At 38.6% G+C, this 15,541-nt stretch overlaps 1 protein-coding gene across 4 annotated transcripts in view; it reads right to left on the reverse strand.

Moving 5' to 3' along the window:
* Positions 1-7,973, reverse strand: part of LOC125456558 (fizzy-related protein homolog) — a 53,914-nt gene extending 45,941 nt beyond the window's left edge. Inside the window, exons 1-2 of one of the 4 annotated variants that reach the window (XM_059647946.1) lie at positions 7,773-7,973; positions 3,905-3,988 (exon numbers count right to left, since the gene is read on the reverse strand). The gene's annotated coding sequence lies outside the window, so the exon portion shown is untranslated. Of the gene's footprint in view, positions 1-3,904; positions 3,989-7,430; positions 7,597-7,772 lie in introns of those variants that run through there. The other 3 variants (XM_059647945.1, XM_059647948.1, XM_059647947.1) reach the window with 3 other exon arrangements.
* Between the last annotated feature and the right edge of the window lie 7,568 nt (positions 7,974-15,541).

Genomic DNA, 15,541 nt, shown 5'->3' on the forward strand with positions numbered 1-15,541 from the left:
CGATGATGAAAGGGTTGAACAAAAGTGTGTGTTTTAAAGCCAACTGAGGTAGCTTCAGAGTGGAAGACACAAGAGATGTGCATAACTTGCAATATCAAATGTTTGCATTTTATTACAAATCTTAACAAACACAAAAAAAAGTTTGTTGAAACAATTTTTTGCAAAAATCAATTGCTGGCTTGGGTTTTGGTAAAAAGAAACAAGTCTCACCTGTTTTCAGACACCATAAAATACCACAATAGCTTCAAAAGTAAGTCACTGAAACTAAACCAATGATACCAGGATAAATTTAGAAAAGCTAATGCTGTCCACATCCCATGAATGAATAAAAGAAAGAGATACCTCTTGGCGTCAGTACATTTCCAACTGCTACATAGAAATTATAACTTGGCACAACCAATCCATGCTGGTGGTTCTCCACCATACTAGTAACAACTGGCAGTTCCCGTATCTCTCTGTTCCTCTTTCTTCTAATCATGTCTCATCCATTTCTAAATGTTGACATATCCTCATTCATATTAAATAATGGACATGATAATTAGTTTCATGTGGTGTACTTCCACTGATGGTTGAAGGGATTAATCTGGGAGAAGCAGGTTTTGTCAAAACAATGTGGTTATCAGATATCATTGTGGGATGCTGTTTTTGGCATATTCAAGTTGTAGTCACTGATCATCATACTAGCACATCTTAATCCACAGACAACATTGCCATTTCCACATATTCTTCACTACAGTTTCTTATGTGTGCAAGATCAATGCTTAAAGTCTTAATGTCATGCTTATTGTATCCTTAAAGTGGAACTCCACATCCATAATAGCTTGGACTGAAGGTGGTATAGCGATAATGTCACTGATCAAGTAACCCAGAGACCCAGTCTAATGTTCTAGGGAACTCCAAACATACCATGAAAAACTGTGTGTGAGAGAGTGTGTGAGAGAGTGTGTGAGAGAGTGTGTGAGAGAGTGTGTGTGAGAGTGTGTGTGAGAGTGTGTGTGAGAGTGTGTGTGAGAGTGTGTGTGAGAGTGTGTGTGAGAGTGTGTGTGAGAGTGTGTGTGAGAGTGTGTGTGAGAGTGTGTGTGAGAGTGTGTGTGAGAGTGTGTGTGAGAGAGAGAGAAGGAACTGCAGATGCTGGAGAATCTGAGATAACAAGGTGTCGAGCTGGATGAACACAGCAGGCCAAGCAGCATCAGAGGAGCAGGAAAGCTGATGTTTTGGGGTCTGGACCCCTAAACATCAGCTTTCTTGCTCCTCTGATGCTGCTTGGCCTGCTGTGTTCATCCAGCTCTACACTTCGTTATCTATGAAAAATGGTGAAATTTGATGTTAATAAAAATTTCTGGAATAAAAGGCCGGCCTAATGGTGACCATTTAACAATTGTTGATTGTCATAAAAATCCATCTGATTCATTAATTTTCTTCAGTTATTACCATCATTACCTGGTCTGAACTACATACAACTCCCGACTCCAGTGTTCAATTCTTAACTGTCTCCTTGGCAATAGGGGCAGGCAACAAAATGCCTAGCCAGCAATACCCATGTCCCGCGAACAAAACAAAAAATCCATTATGTTTTCCAACCTGTGAATGTGCCTGAGGCAACAAAATCACCTCTGCTTGATGAGTGGTGGCATGTTTGGGAAATTTGCCTTGAAGGGGACTGTCACATTTTGTGATGTCTTTTCCTAAGACACTTTGAACTCACTGCAGGCAAAGGTGAAAACTATTAAGCTTCCTTTCGTCGTAGCCTAAATTGTCAAAGCTTCATATGGTGCTGAAAGCACAACCCTCAAAGCAGTATTGTGGGCCTGAGGGTCAGCTTGTTGTTTCTCCAGGCAGGTTTTGAGAGTCAGCCAAAAGTGGTAGCTACTTTGTGCATGCGTGCGCCAAGTTCTGCAGCAAGACAAGTCTCTACTCCAATCACAAACTTCACTAGCACATTCCATAGTATCAACACCTTTTGCTTCAAAGATTTCTCCTACAGTCAGTCTTAAATCTCTTGCCTCTAATGCTATATAGATGTTTCCTTCATCCAAGCTCCCATAAATCACTAGAAAGTCAGTTTCTATGTATTCCTTTATAAAGTTAAGCAGCCATAGCAAATTGATGTGTAATTTCTTCTATTTCAATTAAAACAATCCTCATCTTTCAAGACACTTTGCATTTGTATGTCCTCAAACAAGCATGACCACACTGAATCTGCATTCCATACACTTTATTGTTTCAATATCTTTCTCATAGTCTGCAGCCCAAAATTACACATCGGTTTTCCAATTGTATCCTCTTTACACGCGAGTCTAAAAACTCTGTCACAAAATCATCGGGATGCTGCGCCTGTGGTTACTGCTGCTTGGGTAGGTGCCATATCCAAATGTAATACTTTAAAGTGCATATTCTTACAAATAATGCACTATAAAAATAGCAAAAATTACGGCTTAATACCAAACTTTGAATTAACTCTCATCCCCTTTCTCTATTCACCATTTTTCTTCGTGCGACAGCTGTCCCCATTAAGTTGGCAGTCTAAAATAGTTTGAACAGCAATCCGTCAAAGAGTCAGAGAGATGTATAGAATGGAAACAGACACCTCAATCAAACTTGTCCATCCCAACCAGATATCCTAAATTAATCTAGTCCAATTTGCCAGCATTTGGCCCTCTAAACCCTTCCTATTCATTTACAAGGCATCCGGATGGGTATATATTGTAATTGTACCGGCCTCCATCATTTACTGAGGCAGCTCATTCCATACACGCACCACCCTCTGCATGAAAAAGTTGCCCCTTAGATCCCTTTTAAAATCTTTCCACTCCTACTTTAAACCTATGCCTTCTAGTTTTGGACTCCCCAACCCCAGGGAAAACGTGAACTTGACTATTCACCTTACCGATGCTCCTCATGATTTTATAAACTTGTAACAGGTCACCTCTCAGTCTCTGACACTGCAAGGAAAATAGCCCCACCTATTCAGATTGTAACCCTTCAACCCTGGCAACATCCTTGCAAATCTTCTCTGAACCCTTTCAAGTTTAACAATATCTTTTTTATAGCAAGGAGACCAGAATTAAATGCAGTATTCCAGATGTAGCCTGACCAATGTCCTGTACAGCCGCAACACAACCTCCCAGCTGTTATATTCAATGCGCTGAGCAATAAAGGCCAGCATACCAAACACCTACCATCCTGTCTACCTGTGGCTCCACTTTCAAGGAAACTATGAACCTGTACTCCAAGGTCTCTTCGTTCAGCAACACTGCCCCAGATGTTACTAATAAGCATACAAGTCTTGCCCTGATTTTTCCTACTAAAACATAGTACCTCACATTTATCTAAATTAAACTCCACATGCTATTGCTTGGCCCTTTGACCCTGAGGTAAACTTTTTTGCTGTCCACTACAACACAGAATTATCACTGCCCACTTCATGAAAAGAAAAATTTAGTAAAAATTGTTTATGAAAGAGATACCAGTCCAGATGCCACTTGAAGTTGGACATACAAATAATGATGAACCTATAATGACATGAGCTATTTAAGACTCAATTCTAACTGTTTCTGTTACCAAAATATATATTTAAATCTCCCTTTATAGTGAAAAGTTTCCCAAGCAGCAGTGCAGTTCACCATTCAGACTATTTTGTTTTGTTTCTTTTTTTTCCACTATATTTCAAAGTAACCATCATTATAAAATCAATTTCTACTATGTCACAAAATGACATTCTTCTACTGGATCTGGTTATTTGCATGAATTTATTCTATTCTCAGAATCCTAATTTGCTTCATTTGGAATTTACCCCATTACTACAATAAGAGTTGTTATTATGTTTTAAGACTCCAAATTTTGCTAAGTTTCACCCCCTTATATTGACCATAGAATAGGAAGTTAAAAGAAAACACGACATAACCTGTGTCAGGCACTGTGACATCACTCTCGATCATCTGTCTTGCAGCAGGTGAACGTTGAGGAAATGGCAGTTCAAATCAGGAAGCTAGATATATATAAAAAAATGATATAATGAATCAGGGGAATTAAGTCTTATTAAGGAATATACTTGATATTGTAAAAGGGCACTATTGTGAATCATTCCTCTAAGTAGGACATAACCTTGCAGAAAAATCAAATTGCCAAATTCAAAAAAAGGTCAAAAAGTATATTTAATTCAGATGAGGAACAACACACTGTACTCCAAGAGCTAACGACCTGGGCTCCTTTGATAAAGTAATTAATTTAAATATCAGGGCAAATGGTGGAAAGCATTCTTTATGGAGACTCTAATCTGGAGCTGATAACAGCTAACCACAAAAGAAATACAAACTCAGTTCCATTTCCAAAACTAGCATTAATTTGTATCAAAAGAATTATTACTCTACCTAATGTCTTTCCTTAGAACCTTGTGCACTGTGGCATGATTTGGATTAATTCTGTAAAGTCCAGGGATTTATGTTGAAAGGGAATTGATTTTGGGATGTTGTTTTCATACAGCAATATACAAAATAACTAAAATAAATTATATTAAATCTAGTATCTCCAACTAATTTACGTATAGCAAAACCTTTCCTTACATAGGAATCACTAATATTTTCATATCAAATTGGTTACTTATTATGCAGGGGCAAAAGCACAGCTATCCTCTTCAATGTAACTGGCTTCTCAGTCCTGATCTATTGTGTATACAGGATTCATAATACAATCAGTGTGACCACAATAGTAACATTCCACTTCAAAATTATATATTTTCACAGTTGACATTTATACACAAGCTAACAATGAGGAATTCAGGCCACACTCCATTCCCCACCCATTCCACATCAGTAAATCATCCCACACTTTTGGAAGCACCAATGTATTTAATTCAGAATAATCATAAACCTCCGAGATGATAAAGTATTGTGAAACTTCAATTCTGAAGTGGTAATCTAGAACACCACAATGCTACTCAATCTTAAAATCCATCCCTACAATTTTGACCAACTACATTCCAAATGTCTAAAAAATGAAGCACTTTCGGCCACCAAACGTCACCATTGTATAACCCTCAATCTCCTTCCTAAGCAGATACTTATTTAGCTCCCTCTGAATAAGTTTACAGAGATGTAACAATAAGTAACCAGGTATATTCAATATCATCATACTGGGAAGAAACATCTTTCTAACCTGCCTCTCAAGGCTTAACTTTAAGTCCACATACACAGTAATTCTACATTCAATCCAATGTTGAGTTTGGTTAATGTTCATGCAACTATCTAATAAAAATTGAACTCAAGGACAGCAGAGTGGTGTCCCTCTATGCAATTTCACATCAGCATGAGATGCGAGTCATTTTCACATGAGAAAAAGGAAAATCTAAGGGACCTGGTTACCCATTGCAAGGAAGCGGGCTTTCAGGCAGGTCGATAGAAAATCACTTACAAGAGAGCTTTTCGTGTTTTTGAATAAGGAATCAGTACTGATATGTTTTTCTACAATTCCCTCTCCTCCCCTATCAGAAGCTATTGAGTCCTTCAATACATCACCTAAGTGGAAATTGTTCATGTAGTACTTTAGCAACGAGGCATAATGACAAACTAGTCAAAATAAAAACCAAACATTTAATCCACTCATACAATGACATGGGCAGTGTCAGCAATGTAGCCATGAGGAATATGAACCCAAAATGCTTGTCCCTCACTTGTAAAGAGTGTGGTGGCCCAGAGTAATTCGACAATCATTTCTATTAGAACCACAAATGAATTTAGTCAGCAGATAGAGTCCTATAATCAAGCCTGCAGAAACTCACCAAGCATCACAAGGTGGGCAGGGGGAGGCCTTGAGACGGGTTCTTATCATTTCCACTGTTACTCGTTTGACAAGTAAACATACAGCAATAGCTTATTGGGGCACTGTGTCATTATTAAGTAACTATATTCTGTTTGCTCCAGTCTCAATGAACAATTCATCCAACAGCAAATCACTTTCTTTCCAATTATGCAATCCTTCTTTCAAATTTCTGCCTCCTCCATTCTTTGTTTCACGTTCCTGGATATCATGTACTTCATTTTAATTTACTGAATACAATCATTGGATAAGCTGTTAAAGTGAGGATATTGCTCACATAATGAACAACATCTGCATGTTCATATCTAGTCTACCCTTTCCATTTATATTCTTGTACCCTCATTTTCAATAGAAACTGTAAACATTCACTGCTGCACACGCACTTCCTGCTAGTGGTAGCACTTCAGCACCATAACTGGTGACAGAATGTAACTACAATGTGACAAGTTTACATCAGCAGTTTCCATTCTAAACAAGCACACAGGAAGTTACAGGAACAACATTAGAGTTGTACATTAAAAGAGTTTAACAACACTCACATGAAAATTACAACTGCTCCTGACTCAATGTGCAAAATGGCATGGTTCATAGCAGTGTAGAACCCCAATGGGAGGTTTTCTTCGTCATGTTATATAATGGGAGGTTTACTTTATATTCATAGAAAGTTTTAAATTTGAAGTCCTGCATAAGCATACACAGTTCCTGGCGCAAATGAAGTTTAATTCACTAATTAACATCCATTATAACAATGGATAGTTACCTTAACAAGGTATGTAGGAAATCTTAAAGTGCCCTTTGCTAATATCTCAAAAAACTTTAACAAAACATCCACAGACCAATAAAAAAACTGGTGCAATATAACATGACAGCGGCAAGTAAAAAGCCTGACTGCACTGGAAATCTGACCACAAATGAAAAGATCAGTTATCGCCCCAGATTTGCGCTGCAATTATTTTATTTGTCCACGCTCTAGAAAACAAAACATTCAAAAACCCAAACTCTCGCACAAAACATGAATGTTTACTTCATAGAGTCCACAATCCAAAACTCTGGCAAACGACTTTCGTAATCAGCTCAACACTTACACGTACACTTCTCCTAGTCTAGCCTCTCTAATCGCCTCAAAAAAAGTTTCCACACTCGAGGAAGTTCTACTGCGATTATTAAATATATACAACTCATTTTAAACATGGTAAACACACTTCGAAATTCGAAACCAGACCCGGAAGACGAGACTACCTTGTAAGAGAATAAAACGATTTTACAAGTCAAACATGTTGCGAGGTTTTAATCAAAGTTGCTGGAAAGAATCACAAGAAAGTGCAATCTACATGGTGGGGCCCGGCTAGGCTGATAGTAACAAATCTGGTTACCAGGCAGTTGTGTCAATTTCACACCACAACAAAATCCAAAACACTCGAAAATGGAACGTTTCGCCTCCAAATAACCAATGCGGGATCTTCGAGAACACAATGGAAACATTGTAACGAAAGGTATCAACATTCAGCAGTGAAATGCCTTTCGATCACGTCTTTTGACTTTTGTTGCCAATAATGCCGATTGCTATTACGACAGAGTTATCATGACAGAGTTGCCTAACACAGAGCTGTTATTACCTTATCTTCGCCCTCCTAAAATGATCTACTCCTTCGAGGCGGATTGCTCACATTGATCAATCGCCGAGAGCCTCATTTAAAATGACAGAAGAAAAAACCCTCCGATTCCCATTCAGCAGCTATTTATAAAGAATCCCTGCTCAATATGGCTCCGTGGCAAGAAAGTGCACAGCACTATGGGAATGGTTGCCATAAAAGGGAGGTTACATTTCATCACAAATTGATGGTCTGTGAGTGAGATACATTTTACGGTTTGTGTATTGCAATCGTCTGTATTTGCTAAAAGAAGCTTTACCGTCTTAAATGTACATCTTAACGGGAGTGTTTTCAAAGCTGTATTACCCGAGTTGTGGTTATCGGAAATGGGAAACAGACTTCTGAATCCAGATGAAATACTGTCACATCAACCAAATCTCGGCGTTTGTGAATTTACAACAAACAGAATCGTCGGTAAGTATGAATGCACTTGGTTAAAGTTTGCACACCAGCAGGATATCATTGTCCTGAAATGATGTTCGGCCGTGTCTTTGAGAAAGGGGAGGAGTTAACTGCCATCCTCGTCATGATGTCACACACAAGCTGTGATGTGTTTTAACACATTATGTAAACAAATTGAACCGGAATTGGACAAGACACCATCTTCTTCAACATTTTGTATCATTGCATGTTATTTTCTTCAAATAAAAAGCTGTTCAACTGAAGTAGTTCCGTCTATGCTTGTGACCTAAGTGCCATTGGTATCCAAATTACCACGTTCCTGGCAATGGGTTGCAGATTCATTAGATAAGGAATGGCATAATGAGGAAAGATCGCTTTTATCTTAGGCAAGGCTGATTTGGGTAGGGTCCAGTATTGGAATAGCCGAGATGTAATAGGTTTGCACCCTCATTTTTTTTCTTCATTCTTGCTTACTCTATCTCATTCTCTCAATGCTTGTTCATCCCTCACCATCCTCCCTGAATGAATGTGTGATCATCTAAGATTGTGCAAACCCCTTTGACCTGCAGTTGATGCTACGAAGGAGGGGTATGGTGGTAAAAGGATTGGTTGTCTGTAAGCTCTAGGATGTTTGCAAAAACTCCACTTCAGAAGTGGATGGAAATTAAAACTACTTCAATAATTAATTTCACTTAACAAATCTAAAGCTAAATGCTGGTTACATTAATAATGACTGTGGCACCATTGCAATAAAAAATAAGCTATCTAGTTTACATATTACCTTCAGGGCAGAAAACCTACATGTGAATTGAGGCCACAGCAATGACTGAAATGCCTTATTAGACTTGAGTTTGTGGCAGGCGGTGAGGGAACTAACAAGAGGGAAACATCTATTTCACTCCTTACTCCCCAATATACAAGTTGCAGGTGTAGCCTCTGAACAGTTTTTGCAGAGACAAAGTCCTGTCTTCATCATTAAAATATACCCCCATTGCACTGTCTGGCACTGTGCTAAATGGGATAGATTTCAAACAGATCTAACAAATGAAAACTGTGCCTCCATGTGCCACTGTGGGCCAGCAGTACTTTATTCAACGTTAAAGCTGTAATCGCATAGTTTGGCATATCCCTCATTTCACCATTACCACCAAATTTTGTTCAGATTGAAGTGCAGGAGAGCATGCTAGGAGCAGCATTTCTTATAAAAAAGATGACAACCTGCAATCTCTAACATGCCAAAAAAAAGAGCACTATGCAATAGATGGAGCTAAGGTGAGCACTATGCATAGATGGAACTAAGTGATCCTACAACCAATGGATTAGATCTAAGGAGGAGAAGGCATCCCAAATATCCCTGCCCTGAATGATGAGGAGCCCAGCACATGACTGCAAAAAATGATGTACCTGAAACAATGTTCAGCCAGAGATCAAAGTGGATGATTCATCTCAGTCTCGTCTTGAGGTTTTCCCAGTATCACAAATGCAAGTCTTCAGACAATTCAATTCATTGAATGTGATATCAAAAATGGCAGAAGGTACTTGTTATAGTTACGGCTATGACTGGGTTCTGGTTACATTCTGGAAATAATACTAGAGATGTGCTCCAGAACCTGCCATACCGTTAACTAAGCTCTTCCAGCACAGCTTCAACACTGACATTAATTCAGCAATGTGAAAAATTGCCCATGTTTGCCCTATCCACAAAAAGCAGGACCAATACAATCTTGACAATTTCTGCCACACTTGATCATCAGCAAAGTGATGGTAGGTGTTATCAACAGTACTATTGAGCAGCATTTTAAAGGAATAACCTGCTCACAGTTGCTCAATTTGGATGTAGTTCCTTCCCTTGGAACAGCCTTGATCCAAATGTAGACAAAAAAATCTGAACTCAAGAACTAAGATACTCAAGCAATCAAACATGCATTTTATAGTCAAATTGTAATTGGGTTGTTGCAAGTATCTAATCATCTTAATATTTTAAGAGAATTATTTAGTTCTGTAAAGATTAAAATGATAAAGGTGAAGTAATTAAAATGCTGTGCTTTAGGGATTGTCAGGACACCTAAACTAAGACCAAAAGATGACCCATGTTTATATAAGTTAGAAAAGATAGAACTGTAAAACAGCAAGTGGGATTACTTGGCTAAAGATCAGGAGTCTTGATGTCTACAATAAATGCAAGAACAATGGCAATCCAGACAGATTTTGATTAATTGCTTTTATAATAACTCTGGTGAGTCATTTAGCTCTGTTGGCTAGATGACAAGTTTGTGATGAAAAGTGATGTGGTTACCATGAACTTTCCTTATCAACTTCTCCCATTCAATGTATAATATCTACTTCTAACTACACCTATCAATGAAAAAATAGATATTGTTTCCTGTGGGCGATTAGAATATACCTTGCCGATGCACTGTTTACACTACAAAATAAGTAAAATCCAAAATGATGTATTTGAGCAGAATAAAATCTCCTGCAATGTGGTTAATGTGGGCTTTACTCATGTAGAAAAATTAGCATGTTCCAATCACCATCACCATAACACAATCATTATATGAATGTACAGGACCAGAAAACCAACAGTTCATCTCACTGACTTGCAATTAACTATCAAGGCCCTCTCTGAAATAGCTGTCTCTGTCTCTGAGGGAGGTCCATTTCTCATCACTATCCACAAAAACGTAATCGAACTGTTCATGCTCCTTTACTCTTCCAACCCTGAGCTTACATCTGATTCTCTTCAAAGTGTCACAATATTAAACATATCAATGTTAAACAAGGTTCAACTTAGCTCAATTTAATCGTGAGTAATATCTTTACCAAGCCTTCTTTCTCAGTGAACAATCTCAGGTACTTCAAACTCTCGTGATGACTTAAATACTGTAAGTTAGGAATCAGGATTGATTACACTTTTGCATTCAGCGTTTATAGTAGAAATGCACACTACTTGGTAGTATCTGTACGTTGTGTGCAACCTGTATCACCTGCTGGGATTTGCGATTTAATCCTTTAGTTATAGATTGCAACTGGAAACTTTCCTTCCTGTTTCCATATATTATACTTTTAGTAAACTATATTCATTAGTTCTCCTGGATCCCTTTGTTTAGCATCTAGGTGCTTTAATTACATTCATTACTTTAATCTCATAAATGCGCATCTGACTATATTCAATTTTAATTGTCACTAATTAGTCCTTCTTCACGATGATCGAGGTCCCTTAATGGGTTTACTTGTTTCCTATTTCTTTTAACCTCAGCCTAAATTGGTGTTATCTACAAATGCAGCTTTTCTTTTGTCTCTAGCTCTAAATCAATCTTAATGATGATTATTCCATCACTTTACCAAGGCCTTATTCAGTCAAATGTAATTTGCCTTTACACATCTGGGTTGGCAGTCATTTACAAATCCCAGGAAAGAAGCTTGACTGGGATATCCAAATTGCCAACATATACCGAACTACAGCTTTGTAGTCAATGTAACAGACAAAAACAGTCTGGAAAGAATGTGTCAGCTTGGATAGCGAATGAATGATGTCTTAAAATGAAAAACTTTGACTGTACACAGGGACGTGGTAATTGGGAAAAGGACCGGAGATGAGATTTGTTTTTCTAGAGAATTGTGATAATGTGGAATACAATGCTTGAAATGGCAGTGAAAGGTGAATCTATGATAACTTTCATAAGATGTTTGGAAATATACTTGATGGGGGAAAAACCCTGCAGGGAATTGACAGCATAATAGCATTACCTGGGGAGCTGGACAGCCAGCACAGAGAACATTGTCCCACAAAATGGACATGTCCACAGATAATAGGCCTGGTGCGTTGGCAAGCAGGGGCAGTGAGGTTGGGGAAAAGGGTTCAAATTGAGAAGAATGTAGAGAGGAGGACAGTAAGATAAAGGTTAATCGCTTTTGGTCACATTTTGTGGAGGAGAGTTCACACTGTCCTGAATGTCTAGAATCATCACATGGTGAATTCAAGTAGCTTTCTGATGGGCATGGATGCATTATGTAAATAGGCCTAAGGGAAGGATGTTATCTTAGATCAAAAGACGTAATTTGCTAAATGAGCCATGATGATCCAGCCTATCTTGTACACTTTAAAATGGAGCTCCAATAGTACCAGTACATTAATTTCAAAGTACGTCCGGTTTTATACTGGTTTTTCTGGGAGACAAACCCAGATCTGCCAAGAGTGACCTTTACTGTCAAGTTGCTACTAGGAGGTGAAAGTGTGTGGAATTCATTCAGTTGTTATGTTTATGATGGGCTGGCATGTTAATTGATCAATTCTATGGTAATAAAACAATTGTAAGAGGTGTGAGGGTAATATAATCATTAATCCATGTGTGTCTTTCCTGAAAGCAGTTTCTTGGTTGATTGTCTGCTGATGCTCCATCTTGATGGTGTTTTCTTGGTATATTTTGTCAGTGATGATTTGTCATTGCCCTTGACTCTCAAGAAGAGAGGAAGATGCAGATCCTAAGTTTACATTAGCCAGAATAGCAATCAAACCCGTGCTGTCAGTGTTATTCTGAAAAGCGTGTTAAACATTTAGCCAACTGAGTTAAATGACCCCCAACATAACCATAATGATAAAAAGAGCAGAAGTTAGTGAGGGCAGTAAAACTATACAGCTGAAGAAGACAATAAAACCAAATATGAAAATGATTGTAAGGAATTGAGTTATAGGTTAAAGTACAGAGGAGAAGCATTTAACCCATCAATTACATTTTAGATCCCCCCCAACCCCAATTCCCATATACAATCCTCATATCTGTATAGGTCTATTTCCTTTCTATGAATTTTCCTTTGTAAATATGTTAAGGCAGTCTTAAGTATTGTTAAAGACTATGTCACGCTGTGGAAATTTCTCATTTTGCACACATCAGAACAGAATCAAAGGAATACCAAGTATAATCTTGGGTGACATGATGGCTCAGTGGTTACCACTGGTGCCTCCCCGCACCAGGGACCCTAGTTTGATTGCAGCCTTGGGCAGCTGTTGGTCTGGAGTTTGCACATTTTGCTGTGTCTGTGTGGGTTTCCTCCCACAGTCCAAAGATATGCAGGTTAGGCATATTGGCCAAGCTTAATTACCCATCATGTCCAGTGAAGTGCAGGCTATGTGGATAGCCACTGGAAATGCAGGGTTGGAGGGAAAGCTGGAGTCAGTGTAGACTTGATGAGACAAAAGGCCTGCTACTACACTGTAGAGACAGGTGTTGCAGAATTCTCTGTTCTTGTAGCTACGGTCTTTCCATGGCTGGTGCATTTCAGCTTCTGGTCGATTGTATATCCATGTTGTTAGTGAGGGGTTTATGACGGTAATGCTATTAAATATGAAAAAGTGAACAAACCCAGTTGCATTCTCTCTGACAGAGGAAAGGACATTGATGATAGAGCTGAAGAGGATTCAATCAGGGAGACAGGAATGGATCCAAGATTAGCATTTTAAATTTAAATAAGCATAATTCAGGGCATGAAAGCAGAGCTCGCTAATGAACTCGCAAATTAGATTAAGAGATAGATGCAGTGACAGGTATTTAAAGGGATATTTTAGAATGGACACATTCCACTGAGAAAAGTTTTAAGGATAGGGCCTACCGTTAACAGTATCGAAGTTAAAAAGGTATACTTGTACAAAGATATACTTGGCACATCAAAAGACTGGATAGAATATGAAAGAAGGCAAATAATGACAGATCAACAATTTAAAAAATTACAACTTGGTTTAAAACTAGCTAGAAATATCAAAAGATAGTAAGATATTTGAAAAGAAAATAAAACTTAGTAAATGTTTGTCCGATTATAAATTCTGGGGAATTAATAATGGAGATGCTGATGAACTGACAAGTATTTGACATAGATCTTCTACAGTGAAGATCAAAAGGAATATCTCAAAAATAGTTGTAAATTAGCAAGTTGAAAGGAGGGAGTAGTGAGGAAAATTACAATTGCTATAGAAGTGGTATTGAGTAAAATGTTGGACCTATGAGTTGACAAGTTCCCAAGTTCTGATGGATTTCATTTAGGGTCTTAAAAGAGGGGGACCAGTGACATAATTGACGTACTGATTCTAAATTTTCATAGATTTGTCAGATTGCATTAGACTGGAAGATAATAAATTGCTTTATTCACAAAGAGAGTCTGACAGAAAGAAGGAAACCACAGGCCATTTAGCTGTCATAGGGGAAGTTTTTTTAGAAGATATTATTAAAGATAAAGCAGGGCACTTAAATTCAAGGTAATCATGCACAGTCAACATAGTTTCATGAAAGGAAAATATTGTTTACTCAATTTATTAAGAGCTCTTTGAAGAAGTAACGTGCTGTGCATAAAGAATGAATGCACTGTACTCTGGTTTACATTGAAAAGTTGCCTTGCATAGGTTATTGCAGAATATAACGGCTCATGATGTTGGGTGTAATATTAGCATAGTGAGGGGTTTGGCCAAACTCTAACTAATTCTAGTGGTTCCTTATGCCCCTCTGAAGTACTTCCTCATTTGTCTGTTTAAAGCACTACATAAGTGCGGTTCAGTTATTTTCATAGTTTGTACGGTGATTTTGAGAAATGATCCTTGGAGAAGATCTTTGTTAAATCCCAGTTATAGGAACAAATAAAGGAAAATTTTAAATAATGAGCATAAGCATTTTTGTGCATTTGTTACTAAACTGGAAAACAAGACAGCATTTTTTTTAAACATGTATGCTTTTCTTTCTCTTGTACTGATGGTAACCCTGCTGAAAATATCAAACATTTTTATGGAAATGCCAACATATGGTACAGTATGGGGTAGGAGCAAATTACTGCACCAGCCATGAAAATAGAAAATGTTGGAGATCACAGCAGGTCAGGCAGCCTCCTTGGAGAGAAAGCAAGCTAGTGTTTCAAGTCTGGATGACTCTTATCAGAGCTGAAGTGAAGCGCACAGGGGGCAGCATTTATGCAATAGTTCGAGCAGGTTGTTGGAGTGCTGGGGGAATAAGTACTTTGATAGTTCAGATTAAGTAATTGGAATGTGCGAATAGCAGGACAACGGTGTGTCTAACTGCCAGATGGAAAGATCAGTCCCACTGGGGTGTGGGGAGGGGAGAGAGGGAGACAGAGAATGTAACAAGCAAAACTAAAAGGAAGGGAAGGGATGGGTTCATAATTTGAAGGTGTCAAACCCAGTATTGAGGCCAGAAGGTTGTAAACTGCCTTGTTTGAAGATGACATGTTGCTCCTCCAGTTTGCACTGTGATTTGCTGGAACATTGCCCACTTGCCTGTCCTCGGCATGCTGCAGACGACTAGGACGCTGTATTAAAATGACTGGCTATGGGAAGGTCAGGGTCAAGCTTGCACACAGAATGGAGGTGCTCTGCAAAGTGGCCATCCAGTCTGTGTTTGGTTTCTCCAATGTCAAGTAGGCCACACTGGGTGCAGTGACTATAATACACAAGATTGGAAGAGGTACAGGTGAAATGCTGCTTCACCTGTAAAGACTGTTTGGGCTCTTGGATAGTGAGCAGGGTGGAGGTTAAGAGGCAGGTGTTGCACATTCTGCAGTTACATGGGAAGGTGCTATGGCAAGATGGGTGGTGGTGCTGGTGGTCAAGGAATGGACTAGGGTGTCCCAGAGGGAATAATCTCTGAAATGCAGGTAGGGGAATGAGGGGAAGG

Source organism: Stegostoma tigrinum, chromosome 8 (genome assembly GCF_030684315.1).
Source record: "Stegostoma tigrinum isolate sSteTig4 chromosome 8, sSteTig4.hap1, whole genome shotgun sequence".
NCBI classification, from domain to species: domain Eukaryota; kingdom Metazoa; phylum Chordata; class Chondrichthyes; order Orectolobiformes; family Stegostomatidae; genus Stegostoma; species Stegostoma tigrinum.